We start from the raw sequence: 12,800 nt of genomic DNA on the forward strand, positions 1-12,800 counted from the left end.
ACCACTTTCTCCTTGCCCTGCCTCTCTGCTCGATGAAACCATCTCCTGCCTCTGAGCTGCGATGAGCCGAGCCATTTTGTCTGCCCCCTCTGCATGCAGCCAAAGTGAATCAGGGAGGGCTCCCTCTTTACTGCAGATCAGAGGTCAGCAGATTTAAAGAGAAAATAAATGAATAGTTCAGCCAGCTGCCTCTATCTGTACAGTTCTTTAATCCTCATGAATAAATATGCGGGCTTATTCATTAGACACCCAAGTGCATGAGTAGGTTTGAAAGGGGGTGGAATTTATTATGCATGTGTGATATTGAATTTTTTTTTCAAAAAAAAAAAAAAAAAAGAAAAAAAGAAAATCTCCATGCAATGCTTCTATTCTAGGTAGACCTAGAATACATGCTAAACCCTCCATATACCATCCACATATACAGATACAGCAAAACTAATGCAGATGCTACAGACACACCAGCTTGAAGTAGTCACAAGCTTCGGTATTGTTGCACCTATTTCTATTCAGATGTTCCCTGGGAGGAAAGGAAGGCAGAAAGTGTTTAACTCCATTCCGATTTATTTTTATTCAGAAAATCCTGGCTGAAGCCCAAAAATGCAAAACATTTTTGTTAAATAAAAAAACTAAACGAATTCTAACACTAAATCCAACCACTCTTTCTCAAGTGAATGAATGAAGTAAAAGGATGTTATTTTACCCAGAAGTGTTTTTGGGCAAACCCTTGGGTAGCAGTGACAAATGCCAATGTAGTAAAAATGGCGTTAATATCTGTAGAGGACCTAAGATACCTATTGCTGCCCCAATATTGGGAAGGCAGGCATAGATCTGTATCAGCAAACATAACACTAAGGTTTAAGTTTTTTTACTCAGTCTCTCTTTTCTCCCCATGCAGAAATTCCTTTAAAATATTTATAGGCTTCCTTCTGATTGAAGCAACAACTGCCTCCTGGTCAAAGATGTGAAACACAGATTGCCGCAGTTGCAGCAAGATTCTCAGCAAAACTTGTGAACACTTCCAAGGGAATCTGGTAGCAAGTTCCTCTTCTGAGGTTTTTCTTTCCCTTCCTTCTCCCCCATCTTACTCCATAGGTACTCCCAGCTGTGTTTGAATTCTGGCAAGCTATATAAGCCACACAATACTTGAACGTACTTCCCAGCCCAGCAAATGACAGTATTTATGGGCTGTAGTGCCCATCAGATGTACATAATGAGATTCACACCAGTTAGGGCTCTCTTGCTGCATGACAGATGATCCACGTCGCTGTGTGCTGTGTGCCTTCGCGGCCTGAAGAAAGAGACCCAGAGCTCACTGAGCGCGCTGGGGATGTGGGGAGCTTACAGGTGCACCTTCCCCAAACTCAACAGCTGAAACTGAACATTGGGATTTTTAAGCGAGAGAAGCGGGGCTGGAAGGGAAAAAGCACTATCCCCCTTTCCCATGATTACGCCAGATGGTGTGTGCACCGCTCGAGTTCCTGAGCACAAAGAGGCCTTCGAGAGGGAAGCTGCATTCGGAGACCCAACTTCTCCCACTTCTGAAGGCCTGCCATGTACAAGCCCTCAGTACTAATTTAACCAACACATTCAGCCTACTGAAGCTCCTTGGGGATACTGGTTATTTTTTAAACGCTTCAGGCTTGGGTAACACACAGCTTGCCTGCGCTGCTTGCCTGCACTTCTTTGCTTGCACTCTCGGCCCTCCTTGCTTGCTAACAGGCATTGCCTCCGGAAAGAAGAACCCACCGAAAAGTCCTCCCAGAGACTTTATTAGCAAAGAAATCACTCTGCAGCTCCAGGTGGAAAGGAACAGCCTCCCTTAGAAGGAACAAACAAACAAAAAAGAGCACACACACAAAGACTGCCACGCACCAAGCAATCTGGAGTTCTCACTTTGAAGGGACGCTTTAATATGTGCTTAAATATAAGCCTTTAGCCAAAAGGGGCTGGCTGGCCAGTACACCCAGATCTGTGTTTCATTTTGCAGAGAATATTTGTTTTCCATTAATGGATATGTGCCACGACAACAAGTGAAATCATCCAGCAGAGCGGTTGTTAATCTTTCTGACTGATGAGTCAGTTTAGGACCCAGAGCCTGGCTGGCAGTGAAAGCCTGGTCGCAACCAAAGATATGCCTGTGCCTGCTTGTTGGGATTAAATAACAGTATTTAAAAAAGGGGGTTGAAGCTGGATAAACCCTCCGAGACTTTATCCTGCAACACTAAATCTGGGACTCGGTTATCCAAGGCCACGTTATCCCAAGTAAATGCAAAATTACGCACTGGGCCTTTTGCCACAAAAGAGCATCAATTCGTCTTCGAACATTTGCTGAACTACCAGAACCTTTATAGCGAATGATGCATGAACTGCCCTTACAGGAAAACGGAGACAACTTCAAGGAGCAACATTTTACCACTGTGCTGACACTAATGGCAGAAGTGGAGACAGAGCAGTCCCTGAAAATGAGTGTAAATCCAAGTGGTATCAGCCAGACTGGCAGGAGACGAAGCTGCAGTGTTCAGCAGCTCTTTCAAAATAAAAGTTAATAGCAATGCACAGGGAAGTAACCACGAGCAGCACTGCTAGCTTGGAAAGGCACCGTGAAACCTGAATACACTCGGTCTTGTGCATGCACTGTGCTCAACAGCCTGCTGCAGTGTTAATGGCTTTTCTCAGCTCTGCCTGGGTTGCCAGGATTTGTGGCATTCACCCTCTCAATGGGAATAAGAGGACAAAAAGGGGCAGAAAACATCTAGGTTCCCATGCAGAGAGAGGCACCATCTCTGTAAGAAACAAAAGTCATGGCAAAAACATCCCCCACTAAAACCCCTGGGGCTGGTTAGCTCTACAGAGGCAGGAGTTTTCGCATGGTATGAGGGTACCTTGGGTGCTGATGTAACACCCAAGGACGCGGATGCAGATCAGCCTTCAGCACAGCACGATTCACAGTCTCCAGGATTTTCTCAGCCAATACACAGACTTGCCTACTGGATGAAAAATCCCACACCAAACAGAAGGTTGCAGCTCTCTCAGCCCCCAAGTCCCCAGCTGTGATCTACATCATTAGCTCCATGAGTATCTCTCTGATCTCTGTGGTCCTGGAAGGCTAATTTCTGCTGCTGAAACTGCACTTAAGGGATGTACACGCCACTCCATCGTCCCCCAGCAGGAAGTGCCCTCATGTAAGGAACTGCAATCACAAAGGTAGTCAAGAAGAGCAGTAGTGATCTACACGGATGAGAAAGGAGATATACAAGATATATTTAGGCACATTTCTTAATGAAAACCTAAAAAATAAAAATAAAAAATGAAGCATTGCAATGCAGGAGGTAAACACTGGGTTGCACACAGATGTCAAGGTTTAGCATTGCCTGAAACCTGCAGGTTTGCCCCTTCACTGGACAGCAGAGTGCTGGCTTAGGGCCTTGTCCTCCCACCACCTCCCCTCTGCCACAAAGGTTACTTGGCACAGGTAGTCCTGGCAGCAGCACGGGGTTAGAAAGTTAATCCTGAATACACAGAGACTCCAAGTAATCCATATTAAGTACAAGTTTTTATGAATTTCAGCCTATCCAATTTCCAATTACCACTTTTTTTGGCCTAAACTATACCAACAGCAGTCCGGCACAGTGAGCAACTTCACATGAAATAGATGACAGCTATTTCTGGATAGCATTGCTATTTTACCACTAGTCATAAAGTCCGCTAAAACCTCAAGAAGAAACTTGAGAGGAAACCTAAAAGTCTTCCGACAGTTCCCGAAAAGCACGCAGATTTGCTTTTAAGCTTCCATCAGTAATTTGAAAATTATTTCATCTTAAACTTTGTAATTTCAACCCACAGGACAAAATATAAAACCTACCAGCTATAGCTTTTGAGCATCTCAACAACACAGCTGCCTTAATCATTGCCAGATTGAGAGCTGTTTATAGTTTTACCTTAAAGTTAGCGTTTGCCAAGAGAAAGCTTTCCACTCAATCTGCAACTAATGTTCCTTCTGGATTTCCATGCAGTGACTTAAGATTGCGATAATAAAACAGAGAGAAGAGGTTAAAGGAGTGTGGGAAGAGAAAAACGTTCACCCAGAAGAACAAATGAAGCAAACTGGGCTGCTGCCAAAGCAGCACTCATCTCTATTTATTCCATCAAGGACGGAAGTCTTCTGAGCAAGAAAAGAAACTGCTGTGGGATAGTGTCATGCCCACACTACTTTCCACACCTTTTTTGCAGACCTCAGAACATCTGAGAAGCTCATGTACTCACAGATGATAAATAATTACATCCTACCAAACTGATCTCTGTGTAATGCTGGCAGCAGCAGCAGCACATTCTGACCCCTCATCAGCTCGCTCTGATCGTGCTGAGAGTTCAGAGGCTCGATTTTCATTTCATCTCCCTTCTGGTGAAGAATGCTCTGTGTGGCGTTTGTCGAGACACCGAACTGTCTCAGGATGTCATTCACCCCACAGCCTCCACAGAAGGATGCAGACTTTCTAGGGAACCCAGCCAGCCACGTATTGGCAAATGTAATTGCGGGGCCTGGGGGGGGAAGGATGTGGAAACCACGACTGATCTCAGCACTAAACCATCCATATCTCCTCCGCCTGGGGGACAGGCCTTCCCAGGCCAATCGCCGCATTCAGCACAGCGGAGAAGCAAGGCTGGGCAGGAAACGTGCTGTGGAGGAGCCTTTTCCCACGGCACTGAGCCATATTCTCCTTCGCTCGGGATCCCTCGGCAGCAGGGAAGAGCACCATGGAAACGGAGGCCAGGTTCCACCGTCTCATCTCCTTCTGCAGACATCTCCCAGGGAAAGCACGCTGCAAGGAAGCGCAGCAGATTACAGACACACGCAGTAAGAGCAAGCCCACACTGGAGCGGCAATGTAGGCCAACGCTTTGCCTTTGGCTTTTTTGGCTACTGGCTTTCCTTGCTGGAAAAAAAAGGAAAATGCCAAGGATTATGTCATGCATATTTTTTTATTTTCATTTAATCACCCGAGGACAAGACAGCAGACACTGGAATAAAACAGATCTACAGTTGAAACGCGTAACACGACTAGATAGCCCAAAGCAGGTTAACCAGGTTGGTTAAACAGCCAAGCTAGCTTCCTTAATGCCGAGAGGCAATCTACATGGGCAAGGGCATTCCAGAGTTAATTGGAATTAGAGCCGTGAACTAAAGTCGCCTTAATTACAAATGAGTGTTCACACAGGGGTTTAATGTAGTTTAACTAAAATGGTCTTAATTCAGTGCAGTTTAATTCACTTTAGTGCATTTAAAGTGGTTTAACTAATCTGCTTTGAATTTATTCCTCCAGTTAATTCAGATTAATTTCTCAAGTGCCCTTGTACATGCAACGACTGAGAACAAGGCTAGTTTGATTAGAAATTATCATCATTTCCTCCACGTTAACATTCTGACCCCTTACTTCATAATTAAACACTTTCAACACTGCCCTTATATTTGGTACAATTTGCAGAAGCCACCGGCGCAGAGGCCAGAAAGATGTAACCTTGCTGATAGTTGGTTTACTGCAATACCAAGCATGAAATACAATCATTGCCAGAGTCTGGCTGAGACTGTGCTTTAACAATTTATAGTGCAGGTACATCTACACACCTCAGCTGCCATAGGTTGCATGGGGACAGGTGCTAGAATTCATCAGAGCACCTCCTATCGCAACCCAAAGGGAGGAGAGCTCCCAGTAGAAAGGATTTGCTTAACAATTGGGTTGTGTTTTTTTTTTTTTCCTGCCCACAAATGCAGATCTAAGCCACGCTAATCAGTGGTGAACACCGGCATCCTATTGGGCTGAAGTCAAATAACAATCCTTTTATTCCCTCAGCTGTTACCAACTCAGCAATCTCCATCTTACATGGCAAGGAAACATTCCCAGAGGTAAGGGGGTCCTCTAAATTGGATGTTCTTATCCCTCGTTTCTCCATAATGCTGGCTGAAAAACTCTATGCGCTGCAGTGATGAAAAGAATGAGACACTCACCAAATTCAGTTTCCACTGACAGGTCCCCACAGACTAAATCTTTATTAAATGAGGCTTAGCTCAGAACTGGCAGCTTGTCAAATGAGCATTCTCGCTGAAAAGGAGGATTTCCTTTCTGGGGATTCTGCAAATTCCCTTGCAGGGCTCTAAAAAAACCACGGGCGCATCAGTGTTCATGCAGGTCTTTGCTCCAAATCCCAGACCAGCAAAACGTGTAAGGAATCCCCTTGGGAACGGGCCTCTGGCTTTAGAAGTTCACTCCCTCCTAACGTGCCCGGTCAGATAACGTTAAACGTATTAGCCAGCTTTGTTTAAAGACAAAGATCAAATAAATATTTGGAATATTAAGGCGAAGGGCATTAAGAGGAGCGCCAGAAGAATTGCACAGCTCTCCCACACAGCTCGCGTGCACGCTCAGCTCGCCCGTGCCAGACCAGCACAATTTCTCCAGCCCTTCCCTTCCCACAAGAGATTAATTCACGCGTTCCTGACCAACGGCGGTCCCTCTACTCGGCCTTTTAGAAGCAGCTTTATTTCCTCGCTTCGAAAGCTGTATCACCCATAAAAGCCTTAAAACCCAATCTCCTCACAAGGTAATTTTCCAGCAAACTGGATAATGGAAAGAAACTCCGCGCTACAAAGGCAGCACGAATTTAATGCTCCTACAACTCGGGGATAAGCAAGCAGTGCCTGCGTTACCTGGCCCGAGCCCAGGCGTTGCACAAATTCCCCTGCCAAGCCAAGTCCCCAGCCCCAGCTCTGCTCTTGCTGGCCTGGATCTCCCCGAAGGCGAGGTGAGGCGCTGCCAAGCTGCCTGTTGCACGCAGCCAGGGACCAGGGGAGGCTTGCACAGCTCAGCACGTGATCTCGGCAGCGCTGGTATATTAAAAAAAAAAAAAAAAAAAAAAAAAAAAAAAAAAAAAAGGAAGAAAAAAGGCAGGAAATGCTCAGGCCTGCAGCCCAGTGACTTAATCCAATTTCCCTCCTCTTCCCTCCCCCCTCCTACAATGTGGGCTCTCAGACAATGCACTTCATTTAGGGGGAAAAAAAATCTCATCCTTACTCACTATTAAGCCTATCCTTCCTATTAAACCTATCCTTACTCACTATTAAGCAAAGAGTTGGGACACCACATTTTTTACCTATCTCCGCTGACTGTGCATATGCTGGAGCAGATGCCAACCTCAAGGATTTTCTTTCATGCCTCCATCTGCAAGGAGTCTGTGTTTTACTGTGAGCTACCAGCTCTTTTTAGCTATTCTTTAACTGTTTCTTATTAGATATGGTTTGAAACCCAAGTATTCACAGTGCTCCTGTAAGTCGCAGAGGTCCTGTGTAAAGATAGGACATTTCAGCAGAGATGACCACATGCACCCCCTTCTTCTCTCCTGTTCCTCTGCAGGACCTAAAGCCTGTCCTTTCCAGCACAGAGCAGGGAATGACACGGCAGTGGTTTAGATATTTAGGATCACAGCAGTGTTACTTGTCCTGCTTTATCACCTTCTCCTAAAACAGCCACCCAAACCAGAAGACAGCCACTACGGAGTTTGAAGGCTGGGCTCAGTGCTCGGCTCAGACGTGCAGAGCAGGAGAGGCCCGGCAGGGAGGTTACTGCCAGCTGCACTGACGGTGCCGTACCCCATGAACAGCCAGCCTCCAGTCTGCTTTCAGAGGCTTTCCCACACCATTTCTGTTTGGAAGAGGAAAAAAAGCACTGGGGAAGAGCGGAAATGAGAAGAGCCACCTCCAAGTGGAATGGAAAACAAAATCTTACCCCAGTTGTGGAAACTTTGCCCAGAGGAACAGCAATCCATCAACAGGGTGAGCCCATCCCATCATCAGGGACAGGAGTTTCCACAAGCATGACAGCTGTAGATAATGTGGTTGATTCGGTCATTATTTTACATTATTTTGGACTCGATGGATTGCCTTCAGTAATTCAATATCACATCACATGCATAAGTCAAGAAGCTTTGCTGGACAAAGAAGGTACTCCCTCAAGTTTTTTAACAGCATAAGCATCCAGTTGCATCCAGAGCGTGCACACAAGCCCTCTTCCTTGCAGATTCTGCTGGCATCTTTTCTGTGCATCTCATGATTTGCAGACATATCAAAGTAGGGAAAAACAGATCGAGTATGGCCATTTCCCGTCTACCCCACGAGATAAAAAAAAACACACTGACTTTCCAAATTTGTCTCCAAAATTTCCATATGAAAGAAGTTCATTTTAACAGAAGATATTTTTAACAACCCTACTTGGACTGAAGTGATCCTGGAAAGTCAGGCAGGCTTCTTTTTATATTTTTCCACTACTAGACCCTGCACAGTGCCTCATCCCCATAGTGACATCACTGCAGCCTTCCACCTCCAACTAATTTTGGTGGGACTGGAACCAGGATCTGGTAAAGCTCACTGATCGCACACAGGCAAGTAAAGAAGCTCATTTGCTTTGGAGAGAAAAGGCACCCCAAGACCAACAGAAAAGCAGCAGCTTTACCTTTGTTCCCAAGCACTGTGTGCAAATAACGTACTCCAATGTCTACTCGGACCTACCAAATGAGCTCATTTTAAGGAGACTTTTCAGGGTAGACCGTGGCTTTGTGCCACTCATAACTGATCTGCAAAGGACACTAAACGCTTTTTTTTTTTTAACTACTATAACTGGAAACAAGGAATCAGAACTCCTTGCAATCAGAAGGACTGTAAAAGTCTTCTGACTGTACCACAGGAATATAGAAAGCAAGCAGAAACCCAAGAGATATGAAAATACTTAAGACAAATGTAGAAAACATGATCACTGCTGGGCCAGTGGGGTTGTGTTCTTGAATCATTTACAGAATGACATCTTACCCAGAAAATCCTGCATTGAACCATAAAGTGATGCAGAGTAATGAGAGCGATTCCAAATTGGAATGGGAACCCCAGCGTCAAATTGTTACTAATGTTAGACTTGAAAGGCAACTCAACGCGCCTACTAACATTTCTACAGCTTGCTTCATATCATTGGCACCGTGAAAAGGTCTTTTCCTAAAGAGCAGCTATCAGGCAAAAGGATTAAGCCACCAGTTGAACTATTTTCTAGTGTAACTAAGAAGCTCTAGCACACACTTTGGCATTTGGGAGCACTTCAGTCTAAAAAAAAATTAATTAAGAAGAAAAGGGATACTTTCCTGGTCAAGATAACCCATCTACCTCAAGTGGCTTCTCAGCGTGCTTCTGTTAGCACTGAATGAACAGGAAGGCAAGTTGTTGCACAGAAGTGATGTGAACGGGCTCCATCAATGCTGTTCAGGGGTCTTTGACTTGGAGATCCATGTCCAGTGTGTGATCAGTTTGAAACCTGAAGCCTACCATCAGAATCTAAAGCAAGAAGTTTGGAAAAACAGCAGCAACAAAAAATAATGACAAAAAAAAGTGGGGGGCACTGCATTTCCATTTATATTTGCCCCGTTCAGCTTTACTGGCATTTTTCTGTACAACTAAAGCAGGTCAAATGGCCGTTTGCACAGCAAAAACTTACTGTAGTCCATAACACAAAATAAGCCAGCTACAAGGTGAAAGAAATAGCTCTCCTGATTACATTAGCAAATGACACTGGTACAGCTGCCCTGCTGGCTGACCTCTGGGAAGGAACAGAGAGCAAAATCAAGGGCGAACTGCCCTAAATCTTCAAAAAGTCACAACCCGTGGTGCTATTGCTAGCTTTCCACGTGACATCTTCCTTAAAATAATTTCTATTTGAAGCCAGCTTTAATGCAGGATGTCAGTCATGTGGAGAGGCCACGAAGGACTGGTGAGGGGCAATATCCCATAGGGCCAGCGATTTCCTCCCACTCGCTGGGGCAGGAGGAGCACAGACCTCTGACCCACCTATTGATGTGGCCCTGAGCTGCCCCTCTTGCACAAACAATGCGGACATGCCATTAACTGTCAGGCTGGCAGTGACAAACAGCTGCCACGCTTCTCACCCTAAATTCACTCCCAAACCTCCTCTTTGCAGTCTATTACAGTTGTTTGTTTAAAAATAAAATAAATCTCTTCCTTCGACTTGAAGCCGTGCATTTCCCTTCCCAAAGAGAGGCTCGTTCATGTGCAGGAAGCATTTCCACCCCACTTCTTCCTCGGTTTTGTTTTGTGTTTTTTTTGGGGGGTTGGGTGGTTTGTTGTTGGTTATTTTTCCTCTCTTTCATTAAAGGAGAAAAAAAAGCTCTCAGAAGGACACCTCAGGGAGGAAGACAACCGATACGCACTATGGGGAACCTTCAAACCCAGGAAAAAACTACCATCGAGAGACTAACAGAGGAAGCAGATCAAAAAAAAACCCTCTCCAAGCCAGCCAAGACCCACCACAGTCACAGCTGGAGCTGTGTTTCTGCACCACTGACAAGACTGGGAGCGTCATTAACCACCTCTCCTCTCGGCACCGCGGCCTGCGCGAGGGAAGCTGCGGAGCTAAGAAAGGCCCCACGCAGGCTCCTCGCCAAGCGCCGAGAAGGGATTAGGGCCTCCGGCAGCTATGCTGAAGGGAAATGCAGTTAGAATAGAGATGCTTTCTTTAACAGCTCTCGCCATTAACAGAGCAGAGCTGCAGATGGTCCTCTGAGTGAGCAGGGGGAAATCAGATGGCGCTCCCTCCAGAGCGGCGTCCTGGCAAGGGGTCAGCAAGCCCAGCTTGGACCCTCTGCCCCTGCTGCCCATTCAGCACGCTGTAGGAAGGGGACCACACGCTTTTAAATTCGCATCCCGAATGCCATTCACGGGAGAAGGGCAAGAGGTAGCGGTAAGAGTGCATAGAGATTGAAAATCTCCACAGATACAAATGCAATGTGGGGCCACAGCAAGAATCAGAGGGCACCCCCCTCTGCAGCTCCAGGTCTGAGCAGCTCTTCTCACGGTTTCTGTTTCCCAAGTGGGTTGGGAGAAGAGGTGAAATGGTCTCAGCAAAGCTGGTCATTACAAAGGCTTGTCTGCCTGCAAAGCTGAACAATGTCAAAGGCCATTGGCCTGAAAAAATAAAAAAAAGAGTGACAGTACTGGCTTTATATCAGGTATTTAGGGACAAATATGCCTCACTTACCCTCCCTTACCACCAACTTTTGGGAACATATAATTTCAGTGAGCTGTTTTGCTGTACTGGCAGTTATATCAGTTAAAAGAAGCACATATTTGCACCTCTTTGTCCTAACAAGATTGCTTGTTAGCTGCTCTACTTTCCCAAGACAGATACATCATTTACACTAGAAACGAAGGCACTTTAAAAGGTAGACTAATGCACACAGCCCTCCTTCAGATACTCTTCCACCCCGCTCATGGATAGGATCCCAGACCTCGAGTCCTGCACGGGCGTTCATTCATTCATTAATTCTTCTCAAGTGCATTTTGAGATTGATTTTACAAGAGAGTTCCCAGAGCTCTTATGGAGGTTCTGCCTATGCTGATGTCATGGTTATATTTAAAGAAGGAATCCCACTAAAGTGGTTTATAACATGCTCTGGCAGGACAGTGTAGACAGAGCTAAATCCTATTAAGCTACTTAAGTTGCTTTCCCCTTCTAAAGTCATATGTCAGATGCTGGCCCTACATGTAGCAGCCAACCAGCATCAAACCAGCTTATCAAGAGTCACGCTGAAAACACCAAATCAAGAAAGAATTCGGACACCACACACACGAGGACGGGAAACTGGGGCAGTGTGCTGCTCCAGTAACCCCCTGGGATCCCAGGGGGCGGAGAAGGCTGCTGATTAGCTTTTCATTACAGTTAGGCTGTAACTCGCCTGCACGCCACTGGACTTTATTAGTGAAAGATAAAATAAGAAGGACTTTCTTTACATTTCTCTTGCCCTGAGTCAATACATTTCAGAAGGATTATATGGGAAGTGTATGAATGGAAAGAAAATTTTATAAACAGAGATCACACTAATGAGGGGTAGGGGATAACTGGAAAACAGAAGCAGCACTCAGCCTCAGCTTAGCACCCCAGGGAGCAGGGGAAAGCAGCACTCATAGCTGTCTGGTCTCCTTTCTCAGGAACTTGAAAACAGGCGCCACAGAGTCCTGAAAGATTAATTCCCATAAATGTTAAATGTGCACATTTACAGCTCCAGTTTTACAGCGTTCACTCCACTAAGTCAACATGTCACTGCTACAAGATTCCAGAGAGAAACCTCAATTTCACAGGTCCCTTGAAGTGACAGAAAATAACAGGCTGGAAGAGACCTCTGGAGGTCACTGTAGTCCAACCTGCTGCTAAAAGTAGGGCTAATTTCGTAGTCAGATGAGGTTGCTCTGAGCCATGTCCAGGCAAGTTTCAAGTGTCTCGAGGGCTAGAGTTTCCAAAGCTTCCCTCAGACCCTGCTCCAGCACTATGGAAAAAAATATTCATGAGCAATTACACCCGGGTGCTGCTTCCCTTTGTAACTTATGGTTAGAGTTCCTCCATCCTTCTGCTGTGCATCTCAGAGAACTGCCTGATGCTGCCATCTCTAAGCTCCTGCTTCAGGTAGGGGATGGCAGCTCGGGGATCCAGATCCTCCTTGCCTTCTCCTCTCCATGCTGGAGGGGTCAAGGGGAAGGTCAGGCTCTCACCGGCTCCGTGACCTTCCTCCAGGCACGCTGCAGTCAGTTGGCATCCCTCCTGCACCGGGGCCCCAAATGGTTATGCAGCCATACAGCACGCACGCTGGCACGCATAATTGGTGGAGAGCCTCTGCGTGCAAAGTGGCTGGTGACCCCATTTTAGGGCTATTTTCAGCTTGTTTAGCAAGCCAGGCAAAACACGAGCCCTTCTGGCCCAGGTT

At 45.9% G+C, this 12,800-nt stretch overlaps 1 protein-coding gene across 1 annotated transcript in view; it reads right to left on the reverse strand.

Annotated features, from left to right (window-relative positions):
- TTYH3 (tweety family member 3) overlaps positions 1-12,800 on the reverse strand; it is a 78,441-nt gene that overhangs the window by 40,708 nt on the left and 24,933 nt on the right. The gene's annotated exons all lie outside the window — the stretch shown is intronic.

Source organism: Netta rufina, assembly GCF_964035555.1.
Source record: "Netta rufina genome assembly, chromosome: 15".
NCBI lineage: Eukaryota > Metazoa > Chordata > Aves > Anseriformes > Anatidae > Netta > Netta rufina.